Here is a 13,350-nt window from a genome sequence, read left to right as displayed (position 1 = left end):
ACAATATCAGCTTCATCCTTCACTTGACCATCATTAAATGGTCAGGAAGGCCAGAGGATACGTTAGAACCTGATTCTGATTAGATTAGCTTCCAGAACTTGGTAGGGTTGTTTAGGTTCTATTGGACTGCATTTAAATAGTAATCTGATTTGAACTTCCTGATCAGTCCTGTGCATTTGTTTCTTAGTGCTCTGAAGGAGGCCCAGTCAACAGGAGCATTTGTATGTCTAGCTTGAGCCCAAGAGATATCTCTTTCTAATTAAATCTGAATTAAATCTGAAAACTAGAGATTGTCCCTTCCACTGATTCTACATTTCTTCACAGGCGCATGCTTATCACAAATCGACACAAATGTTACATAAAAATAGTCCCAGGTAGTGTCAACATCGGGAATCAGACTTACTCTGTCAATATTATGGTACAGATCATGTAAGAACGCTCGCTCATCAAACTGTCTAAGATGTCTTTAAAAAATATAACGGAGTTTGGCTTTGGCCATTTTAGCATTTCCAACACAAGCAATTGCACAGTGATCACTGAGATCATTACAGAATATCCCTGTCAATGTGTATTAGTGAGAGGTATTTGTTAGAATAATGTCCAATAGCGTTGATTTGTTAGATGCTCTGGGATTCGGTCTTGTAGGCGCATTAATTAATTGAGCGAGATTCAGAGTCACACAGTTCTTTAAAAGAGTCCGATACAGATGTAAGCATGTCCCAGTTCAAATCTTCTAAAATAATGAATTCAGAGTCATTTAGCTTGTGCAGGACATCAGAAAGAGTGTTAGGAGCGTGTCCCAAAGCCAAGGTTGGTCCGTAGCAGCAGACTACAGTGACGTAGGTGTCACGGTTTTCTGTATGTGAAAGAAAGTCAGACCAAAATGCGGCGTGGCTATTGCGATCCATGTTTAATGAAACTGAAGCAACACGAATCCAATACAAAAACAATAAACGTAACGAAAACCGAAACAGCCTCATACTGGTGCACATACACACGACAGAAAAAGGACACTAAGGACAATCGCCCACAAAACCCAACACCAAACAGGCTACCTAAATATGGTTCCCAATCAGAGACAATGACGAACACCTGCCTCTGATTGAGAACCATATCAGGCCAAACATAGAACTAGACAAACTAGACATGTAACATAGAATGCCCACCCAGCTCACACCCTGACCAACCAAAACATAGAAACATACAAAGCAAACTATGGTCAGGGTGTGACAGTAGGAGTCCTTATATATGTTCACTTTAACCGCAAGCAATTCAAAATGTTTGGCTTTGGTATTCGGATTTCATGTAAAGTGCAACCCCTACTCCTTTACTCATCCGATCCGATCTAAAAACCGTGTACCCATCAATAGAAATTGAGTTATTTGACACAGACTTCTTTTGCCAAGTTTCTGATAAAACCATTACGTCTGCATTTGTCGTTTTGGCCCATCGTGTCTATTTTTGGAAATAGACTTCTGACATTAACATGCAAGAGGACAAAACCTGCTCTGTTTTTAAAATCATAGGGAGTCGGTAGAGATTGCATAGTATCTACCAGCTCAGAGTTTGGTCGCACATTACCAGAGATCAACAATAAAAGCATAACAATATATCTCAGTTGCCCAATGCATGAGGACTTTGTGGAGCCAGCACCATTGTCAATAAAATGAATGGAGTCTTTTGAAAAAAATCATTCAATAGTTTGCGATTTTAGAAGTATGCCATCTAGTGTAGGTCCAGTTGCGTTTGAGAGTGGTACAAATGTAATTGCAGAGAGAGACCAAGTTCCTGGTGGTATTGACACTCGTCGGAGTGTTTGCAAATTGTAGGGCATAAGGCGAAGATAACTCACTCACCCATTCAGCCTATTTAATCCAGGATGGCATTGAGTAAAGAGCAGGCACAGTAACAGATACATAATGCCGGTTTTTAGAGATATTTCAGCACAGGTGTGCAACTACCAGTAGAACTTGTGTAAAACAAGGTAGATTTTCCCACCGCCCACGGTGCATCAGGTTTTCCAATCCGATAAATGCTTCTCCACTTCAGTGCACACCTGTGCTCGCGTAGCAGGCCTTGCGCACAGACAGACACTCCTGACACGGCGAGCTCCAACTCCAGAAAGGTATAGAAAAAAATATAGGCCTTCTCAATCCGAAATCTTTGTACAAGTAAATTTCGTAAAATAGAGACTGAGATCTAAAAAATCCACCTTCACATAAAAAGTATTTGCTTCAGTTAACAGGATCAGGTTCATTAAAACATACAAACTCTTAAAACTCTGATCTCAAGGATCCCACATACAAACGGACAGACTGATTGGCTACCATCTTTAAGCCGTACACTCCACAGAGCTGGAATTTACAGAAGAGTGGCCAGAAAAAAAGCAAACACGTTTGGTGTTCGCCAAAATGTATGTGGGTAACTCCCCAAACGTATGGAAGAAGGTACTCTGGTCAGATGAGACTAAAATTGATCTTATTGGCTATCAAGGAAAATGCTATGTCTGGCGCAAACCCAACACCTCTCATCACCCCGAGAACTCCATCCATCATGCTGTGGGGATGTTTTTCATCGGCAGGGACTGGGATTACTGGTCAGAATTGAAAGAATGATGGATGGCGCTAAATACAGGGAAATTCTTGAGAGAAACCTGTTTCAGTCTTCCAAAGATTTGAGACTGGATGGAGGTTCACCTTCCAGCAGGATAATGACCGTAAGCATACTGCTAAAGCAACACTTGAGTGGTTTAAGGGAAAACATTTAAAAGTCTTGGAATGGCCAAGTCAAAGCCCAGACCTCAATCCAATTGAGAATCTGTGGTATGACTTAAAGATTGCTGCACACCAGTGGAACCCATCCAACTTGAAGGAGCTGGAGAAGTTTTGCCTTGAAGAATGGGCAAAAATCCCAGTGTCTAGATGTGCCAAGCTTATAGAGACATACCACAAGAGACTTACAGCTGTAATTTCTGCAAAAGGTGGCTCTACAAAGTATTGACTTTTGGGGGGTGAATAGTTATGCATGCTCACGTTTTCTGTTTTTTTAATATTGTTTCTTGTTTGTTTCACAATAAAAAATATTTTGCATCTTCAAATTGGTAGGCATGTTGTGTAAATCAAATGATACAAACCAACCAAAAATCTATTTTAATTCCAGGTTCTAAGGCAACACAATAGGAAAAATGACAAAGGGGGTGAATACTTTCGCAAGCCACTGTAGTTTTTAGGTTGCAGAGAGGTTCTGATAACGTTTTACTATGATTCCTTGAACGTTTTCCTGGGAAGTTTTATTAATATTCTGAGTATGGAATTGATTTGAACGTAACATGTTTCAATAACACTCCTAGCTAAATTTGGGTTAACTGTTTTGAACTCCAAGTACAGATGAGGCACATGAAACACTCAAAGAGAAAGACAATAGTTGAACACTTTTTAACAAATTCATTTCTTCAAAAATGAAGGAGGAGCAAGAGAGAGAGAGCGAGCTAGCTCTATATTTAATATATTTTAGCTAGAAAATGCAGCTAGATAATTTAGCCTAGTCAAACACCTTGCTCAAACAGAGGGATGCTATGTCAGTTAGCAGGCTATGGCTATCCAACACTGGAACGCTACCAAGTAAGCTTTTCGTTTTGCTAATTTATTGCCAACAACTGCTTAAACTGCTTACTGACGGTACACTGTAATGCATGATTGTCGCAGGTTTACTAACACATTAGTTCCATGAGCTATGTTGACTATGACGTTACTATAGCTAATATGGTGACAACGATGTAGGCTGTGTGTAGCAGTTATGATATGATGGTTTGGCTTGGAAAGGTTTTTTCACCTGGTCACAGACAGCTGTGTTGTGCATTGAAGTCCACGAGCAAAGGGAAAAGGTGAGAGGAGGATTGTGAGTAGATGCAAGAAGGAATACCACAAGCTGTTTGTATGTGGCTATGAAAGTAATCTGTTTTCGTGTGATCAGGGGTGTATTCATTCCGGTGATTCTGTTGAAAAACGTTTCTTAAACAGAAGCAAACAGAACGAAATAAACATACCTGATTAAACATACCTGAATTTGTCCAATAGAAACTCTTGTTTGCAACTGTTGGACTAATGATTACACGCTAGATCAGCTAGATGCAGGCAAGAAAGTGTAAGGCACTATTGAATGTGTCATTGTCTGTCCATGTGTCACTGTCTGTCACATCAAATCTTTATCTCGGCCTGTGTGCCCTTAGGTTGTAGCAACCTCATCTTGGGTTTAGGGAAATTTTGAGTATCATGTAACCTAAACCTATCACTGTTGGGTGAATGGAATATGAATGACGGTCATCCAATATACTGTAATAGAAATAAGGCCATGCTCATAAAAAAAGATCATCCTCCCTCGTTTTCAACGGCACTGACCGCCACTGACCTGAACACACTTAACAAGGTAGAGGATAGAGTTTTGTTGATGTTGAGAACGGAATGTATATGTTTTTAAATAACAATCATAGAACATTCTCTGAATGTTACTAAAGTTTTGTATTTTTTTATGGAAAGTTTTCTTAATGTTCTTGTAACAACTTGAGAAAATTACTTTAAATAGAACCATGACGAAACCTGTAGGAAAAACGTTATGCTGTGAAGTACTGAAATTCCCACAGAAGAACGTTGTTTCTTAAAGCAGGAATTCGCAGGTCATGAGCAACCCTATGCAGTGTTAGCAACAATTATTCAAGAAAAGTAGCTGTTGGTTACTACATTTGTCGCGAGAGGACGTCATGATGCAATAGTGATGTCATAAATATCATTTTTTAAATGCTAAATCTATTCCTCAGTCTCTCATGCAAAAGGTCCAAAATATCCTGTGTTATAGGTTGATATTGGGAAACCATGAAACAAATTGTGACTTCAATAGTGCACAATACAATGCAGTGTCATGTTCCCGTATACATCTCACTGTATCCTGTGCATACAGTGCATTCCGAAAGTATTCAGACACCTTGACTTTTTCCACATTTTGTTACGTTCCAGCCTCAATCTAAAATTGATGAAATTGTTTTTCCCCCTCATCAATCAACACACAATACCCCATAATGAAAAAGCAAAAACAGGTTTAGAAATGTTTGCAGATTTATTACAATTAAAAAACTTAAATATCACATTTACAGAAGTATTCAAACCCTTTACTCAGTACTTTGTTGAAGCATCTCTGGCAGTGATTACAGACTTGAGTCTTTTTGGGTATGACGCACCTGTATTTGGGGAGTTTCTCTCATTCTTCTCTGCAGATCCTCTCAAGCTCGGTCAGGTTGGATGAGGAGTGTCACTGCACAGCTGTTTTCAGGTCTCTCCAGAGATTCAAGTCCGGGCTTTGGCTGGGACACTTAAGGACATTCAACACTCCTGTGTTGTCTTGGCTGTGTGCTTAGGGTTGTTGTCCCTTTGGAAGGTGAAGCTTCCGCCCCTGCTCTGGAGCAGGTTGTCATCAAGGATCTCTCTGTACTTTGCGCCGTTCATCTTTCCCTCCATCAGAACGAATCTCACAGTCGTTGCCTCTAAAAAACATCGCCACCACCATGCTTCACCATAGAGATGGTACCAGATTTCCTCCAGATATGACGCTTGGCATTCAGGCTAAAAGTTCAATCTTGGTTTCATCAGACCAGAGAATCTTGTTTCTCATGGTCTGACAATCCTTTATGTGCCTTTTGGCAAACTCAAAGCGGGCTGTTGTGCCTTTTACTGAGGAATTACTTCTGTCTGGCCACTCTACCATGTCATGACGTTGCCCTGTTGGTGAGGTTTATGACCCCATAAATACCTTTCCCCTTTTCTCTCTCAACTCGACAGAGTATTTGACTCTTGGAAAGCCCTTTGTTAACATAGAGAGAGCCTGGTAACATCAAAAGGTTGGGAACGGAACCATATTTTGGTATTCCAAACAGTTGAAAATATTTGTTGGTACTTAAAGAATATGATGTCAGATCAGTAGTCGTCTGAGACATTATTACTGATGATAGGATGACAAACTGTATCTTGAAAAGTCTACACATCCTAGTTATCAGATTCCCATGGAATTGTTGTGCAATGTAAATGTTTAAATATGAAACTATTTGTGAAAAGATTAAATGTAATTTTAGCTTCTAAATGAGAGAATTGTTTCCATAAGTGAACAATGTTCACTTCCACCCAAGTGAACAGACATTGGTTGTGAACTATGAAACAGGCCCTTCTCTCCAGCACTACAAAAGCCCATTGACGAAAGTCAACCTTGTGTTCCTGATGACGTGAGGACTGCTGTCTATATGTTTAAAAGGGCTAATATCAAGTTCAGAACTAAGCCAACCTCAGCGTGAGCTGAACGACTACAACCTAACGAAATTAACATTGTGTTCCTGACGTGAGGAGGTGATGATCGACACGCTGGAAGGATGAATTTCGACAATACCAGCCAGAATATAGCAATATATTATGAGCTTATAGTATGGCAACTTGGTATGAACTTTGAACTCTTATTCACTAAAGAAGTGATACATCCTAGACATCGAGTTAGCAGCAGCAGCTGTAAACGTGGGCTAGGAAAGGACAGACAATCTCTTCAGAAAGACAGGGTACTACAACAGATCCGTTCTACCACACGGCGATGGTACTACAACGTATCTGTTCTACCACAAGACATATTCTTCAAAGAACAAGAGAGATCTCTGCTGGGCAACCCAGCCTTCCATCTACGACCAATCGATCGAAGCGCAGCTCAGAGTAAATATTTCTTGCATTTTCCGTTTCCAAATGGGCGGTTATTTAGAATGCATAAGATTCTGTATTTACAATAGCATAGTTTCATAAGGTCCGATAGAGACCCAATCCTTTAGTTCCTCAGTCTTCCTGAGCTCTCATTCAAACCCAACCCCCTTTCTTTGTGTAACCAGCCGTCATATCGGTTCCGTCCGCCAGGGACGTTTTCCTGTATGACATAATTAGTAATCAATGAATGATTCCATCCTGTGTATATGTAATTCTGTGTGATTATTTAGTAAATAAATAATTAAACCAAATGTTGTATTGCTGTTTCAACTTGTTAGCCAGGGTTCGTGAAGATAACCAAGACTTTTACGACGTTCAGATGAGACCGAATGAGGTGACGATTAATAATAGACTTCTATTGATATAAAAGATGAACAGGTCTTTAAGGATTTATTCGGAAGTCAGCAGCTCTATAAACATTCTTATGTGGTGCCTCGCGACTTTCTGGTTAATTACATTTACATGATTAGTTTAATCAGTTAATATTAATTACAGAGAACTTATTTTATAAAATAGCATGTCATATCACTTAATCCGGCATAACAAAGACACGACAACCATAAAGGCCTGATTGGTGGAGTGCTGCAGAGGTGGTTGTCCTTCTGGAAGGTTCTCCCATCTCCACAGAGGTACTCTCAAGGTGTATAAACATCTCGAGTATGATCAATGGAAACAGGATGCACCGGAGATCAATTTTGAGTCTCATAGCAAAGGTTCTGATTACTTATGTAAATAAGGTATTTCTGTTTTTTATTCATAATAAAGGTGACCAACCGGCTCGATTCAGACTTATATAGCAACATTTGAAATAGTGTTTTTTACATTGGATAAAAGTTGACTCATAACTAGAAAAGTGTATATCATACACTACAGTTGAGGAGCAATGGGCAAGTAATTCTGCTTTGAAAGTTGATTAACTTGTAACCTCACTTTTGAGAAAATGGCCCTGGAATGTTTTGGTAAACCTTCTGGAGAGCTCTTATTTTTTTATTCTTATTAGTATTATATATATTTTTAGGGAGTAGATCAGCTTTAATATTTCAGATATATTGTAGCTTGTAATTGTCTGCATCACTTCCAATCCCACATATATTGTTTGGAAATATATATACAGTACCAGTCAAAAGTTTGGACACCCCTACTTAATCAAGGGTTTTTCTTGATTTCTACTACTTTCTACATTGTAGAATACTAGTGAAGACAGTAAAACTATGAAATAACAGATGGAATCATGTAATAACCAAAAAAGTGTTAAACAAATCAAAATATATTTTAGATGTTAGATTCTTCAAAGTAGCCACTCTTTGCCTTGATGAAAGCTTTGCACACTCTTGGCATTCGCTCAACCAGCTTCATGAGGAATGCTTTTCCAACAGTCTTGAAGGAGTTCCCACATATGCTGAGCACTGTTGGCTGCTTTTCCTTCACTCTGCTGTCCAACTCATCCCAAACCATCTCAATTGGGTTGAGGTCAGGTGATTGTGGAGGCCAGGTCATCTGATGCAAAACTCCATCACTCTCCTTCTTGGTCAAATAGTCCTTACACAGCCTGGAGGTGTATTTTGGGTCATTGTCCTGTTGAAAAACAAATGATAGTCCCACTAAGCGTAAACCAGATGGGATGGCGTATCGCTGAAGAATGCTCTGGTAGCCATGCTGGCTAAGTGGGCCTTGAATTCTAAATAAATCACAGACAGTGTCACCAGCAAGCACCCCCACACCATCACACCTCCTCCTCCATGCTTCACGGTGGGAACCACACATGCGGAGATTATCTGTTCAACTGCTCTGCGTCTCACAAAGACATGGCGGTTGCAACCAAAAATCTCACATTTTAACTCATCAAACTAAAGAACAGATTTCCACCAGTCTACTGTCCATTTCTCGTGTTTCTTGGCCCAAGCATGTCTCTCCTTCTTATTGGTGTCCTTTAGTAGTGGTTTCTTTGCAGCAATTTGACCATGAAGGCCTGATTCATGCGGTCTCCTCTGAACAGTTGATGTTGAGATGTGTCTGTTACTTGAACTCTATGAAGCATTTATTTTGGCTGCAATCTGAGGTGCAGTGAATTGCTGATTCTGAGGCTGGTAACTCTAATGATCTTATCCTCTGCGGCAGAGGTAACTCTGGGTCTTCCTTTCCTGTGGCGGTCCTCATGAGAGCCAGTTTCATCATAGCGCTTGATGGTTTTTGCGACTGCACTTGAAGACATAGACATTTTCCATATTGACTGACCTTCATGTCTTTAAGTAACGATGGACTGTCATTTCTCTTTGCTTATTTGAGCTGTTCTTGCCGTTATAAGGATATGGACTTTTGCCAAAAAGGGCCATCTTCTGTATACCAACCCTACATTGTCACAACACAACTGATTGGCTAAAAAGCATTAAGAAGGAAAGAAATTTCACAAATGGACTTTTAACAAGGGACACCTGTTAATTGAAATCGATTCCAAGTGACTACCTCATGAAGCTGGATGAGAGAATGACAAGAGTGTGCAAAGCTGTCATCAAGGCAAAGAGTGGCTACTTTGAAGAATTTCAGATATAAAATGAACATAAAACATTATTCAAGTGAACAGTGTTTAATGACTATTTACATAGAGCAGCAGTCTCAGGTCCAGGGCAGGGAAGACGGCTGTTTAACAGTCTGATTGCCTGGAGAAGGAAGCTGTTTATCAGTCTCTCTGTCCCAGCTTTGGTGCACCTATACTGTCTCTGCCTTCTGGATGGTAGCGGGGTGAACAGGCCATGGCTTGGGGGGGCCAAGCCCAATTTCTTCAGCCTCCTGATGTTGAATTGGTGCGTTTGTGCCTTCCTCCACCACACTGTGGTGTGAACTGACCATTTCAGGTCATCAGTGATGTGCACCTTGAGGAACTTGAAGCTTTTGACACTCTCCCCGTCAATGTGGATGGGGGTGTGCACTCTCTGCTGTCTCTTGTAGCCCATGAACAGCTCCTTCATTTTGGTGTCATTGAGGGAGAGGTTATTTTCCTGGCACAAGTCCACCAAGGCTCTTACCTCCTCCCTGTAGGCCAGTGGTCACCAAACTTTTCTGAGTCAAGATCATTTTTCGCAGTCAAAAAGCAAGCAGAGATCTACCTCTCACATTTTTTAAGCCATTTTTTTTTTTTAAATCTAACATTAACCTAATAAAACAGTTCTGTAGTTATGAGGTTTGTGCAGTAGGTCTAATACATTGTCACAGCGTATTTGCTATATGCCTGGCCTGCAAATATTGTTCTTCTCAGACCATATTATGTTTTGCAATAAATCAGTTGGTGTAGCACTTGCGAAGCACAGCAGAGCATACATTGAAATAATTCGCAAAAAAATCGTTTTTAAATGTTACTGGACTGATTGTACCTGCATCTGATGGTCATGGTGCTTTCCAAACTTGGTCAAATCATGACGGCACCTGATCATCAGGTAGAAAAGTCAGAGCTTTAGAAAGATTCTGACTTGGAATTCTGAGTTGGATGACCGTTCGAAACTATTTTTTCTCAGTCTCATCGCGTCTATTTTTCAAGTTCCCAGTTGTCTTGACCACATTGAAGTCGGACGTCCGGGATTTCCGAGTTCCGGGTTCCCAGTTATTTTATACATTCGTCTCAGAAGAGGGAGAGAGCAGCAGAGGGTCCTCTCACATCCCAGCTCTCTCCTTCCTTTCCTCCGGTGAGACTGACCAGAAAGAAGGAGCACCATCTTCCACCTGAAGGCAAAACTTGAGTCGCACTGCATCTGCCTCATGCACAAATGAACGGTGTTCTGATGACAAGAGAAAGTTAAATATTCCTTGATATTAAAATAGACACGACAAGCTGCCAATGATGATAGAATGCAGGGCTATCGATACACTTGACTACTCATTCATTGCAGCGCGAGTGGAAGTAGGAAGAAGCACATTTAATGTTTGTAACAATGTTGAATTAAAAACAGTGTTGACAGTGCTGAATAAAAACATGAACTCACTCAGAAAAACAGAAGCTCTTTGCTGTATTCTTTGACAGACTCTCTCTGGTCATGGTTTTAAAAGTTCTGAAATCTCACGCAGGCTAGTATCAAACTTTGCTGTGGCCGGGGTCATGAAAGCTGTAGGCACGGGGATTTGAGCTATCCGATTGGCCAGCGCAGTAGGCCCAGACAAATGAAATGGTTGAGTTGGAGACGTGCGGGGGCTGGGCATGCACCCCTGTGGGGCCCCGTGTTGAGGATCAGCATGGCGGAGGTGTTGTTGCCCACCACCTGTGGTCGGCACATCAGGAAGTCTAGGACCCAGTTGCACAGGGAGGGGTTCAGACCCAGGGGCCTGAGCTTAGTGATTGGCTTGGAGGGCACTATGGTGTTGCAGGCTGAGCTGTAGTCGATGAACACCATTCTTAAATAGGTATTCCTGTTGGGGCAGCATGCAAATTGTAGTGGGTCTAGGGTATCGGGTAATGTGGAGGTGATATGATCCTTAACTAGCCTCTCAAAGCGCTTGTGAGTGCTACGTGGTGATAGTAATTTAGTTTAAATACCTTTGCTTTCTTGGGTACAGGAACAATGGCGGACATCTTGACTGGGATAGAGATAGATTGAATGTGTCAATAAACACTCCAGCCAGCTTATCTGCACATGTTCTGAGGACACAGCTTGCGATGCGATCTGGGCTGGCAGCCTTGAGAGGGTTAACACGCTTGAACGTCTTATGTCGGCCACAGAGTTCAGGAGCACACAGTCCTAGTGAGCGGCGGAGGCCCACGTTGGCTGCTCCATACTGTTTTCCTTGAAGCAGGTGAAGGTGTTTAGCTTGACTGGGAGTGAGGTGTCAGTGTCCACAGCGTGGTTGGCTTTCCCTTTATAATCCGGGATTTTCTGGCATCCCTGCCACATGCGTTGAATTGAATTGCAACTCCACTTTGTCCCTGTACTGTTGTTATGCCTCTTTGATTGCCTTACGGAGGTCATAGCTGGTCTGTTTGTGCACGTCCATGTTCCCAGTCACCTTGCCATGGTTAAATGCGGTGGTTTGCGCTTTCACGTTTTACGCGAATGCTGCCATCTATCCATGTTTTTTTGTCAGACCTCCAATCTGCAATGGGGCCGACCAATCAGTTGCTTGGAATCCAGGAAGCCACCCTGAAATACACCCACACACATGCAAACCCACAACAAGACAGAAACTGGGGGAAACGTAACAGTTACAGATAAGTTCTAATCGTCACAGTAGGAACAACATCCTCTATGCACTTCCTGATGAACCCAGTCACTGAGCCAGTGTACACGTCAACACTATTTCCTGAGGCAACCTGGAACATTTCCCAGTCCGCATGTTCAAAGCAGTCTTGAAGCATAAATTCCAATTGGTCAGACCAACGTTGAATTGTCCTTACCACAATTGCTTCGTGCTTAAGTTTCTGCTTATTGGCAGGGAGGAGCAGGATGGAGGCGTTGTCTGATTTGCTGAAGGAAGGATGGGGAGGGCCTTGTAGCTGTCCCGGAAGGGAGAGTAACAATGGTCAACCGTGTTCTCTCCGCGTGTAGCACATGAGATGTGTTGATAGAATTTCAGGATAGTTTTCCTCAGATTTCCTTTATTAAAGTCCCCAGCTACAATAAATGTGGCCTCAGGATATGCAGTTTCCAGTTTGCACAAAGTCCAGTGTAGTTCCTTGAGAGCCATCGCGGTGTCGGTTTGGGGCAGGATATACACGGCAATGACAATAGACAGGTTGGTTGTTTAGCAACAAAACCGACATGTGCACAACTATGGGGCAAAACAGACGGGGTTGGCTTAGATTGTTGACAACGGGTCAACTATATTTTGCCACCAATGTTTATTGAAAACATAAATACATTTGCACAATGAGCTTGTGTTGTCTCTCTAATACATAGTTACAACTGCTGGTTTGCTAGCGCTAGCTAGGGAATTTTAGCCATATTAGCATAGATGTGTCAATCAAAGCACCTTAAAACAACATGGTATCACAAAGAAAAAAAAATAGCAGAAACTAGCCACGTACGATTCCCCTCATAGCAGCTTCTTTTCATTGCTGCTAGCTATCTGACCAACCAGAATCACAGCAATACACGGGCCTCTGCTTCAATGAAGCGTGTGCATTGTTTTTGTGACGTTGTCAGCTGACCCGTCTATAACTGAAGAAAATTATCTCGGTGAGGTATTTCGGTAAGCATTTGATGGGGAGGTATTCCAGGTCAAGAGAACAAAATGACTTAAGTTCCTGTATGTTACCATAATCACACCATGGGTTGTTAATCATGAGACATACCTCTCCATCTCTGTTTTTCCTGGAGAGTTCTTTCTTCCTGTCCATGTGATGAATGGAGAGCCTCACTAGCAGTATGAACGTGTACAATATATCCAGAGAGAGCCCTGATTCCATTAAAAAATGGTTTGTTACAGTCCCTTATGTCCCTCTGAAAGGAGATCCTCGCCCAGAGCTCATCTATTTTGTTGTCCAGGGACTGAACATTAGCGAGTAATAGACTAGGAAGTAGTGAATGGTTTGCTCGCCACCTGAGTCTGACTAGGACCCCACTTCTCTTCCTTCTTTTCCGTCTTC

This window comes from Oncorhynchus clarkii, chromosome 20, assembly GCF_045791955.1.
Source record: "Oncorhynchus clarkii lewisi isolate Uvic-CL-2024 chromosome 20, UVic_Ocla_1.0, whole genome shotgun sequence".
NCBI classification, from domain to species: Eukaryota; Metazoa; Chordata; class Actinopteri; order Salmoniformes; family Salmonidae; genus Oncorhynchus; species Oncorhynchus clarkii.
Note: the sequence above shows the minus strand (reverse complement) of the source record.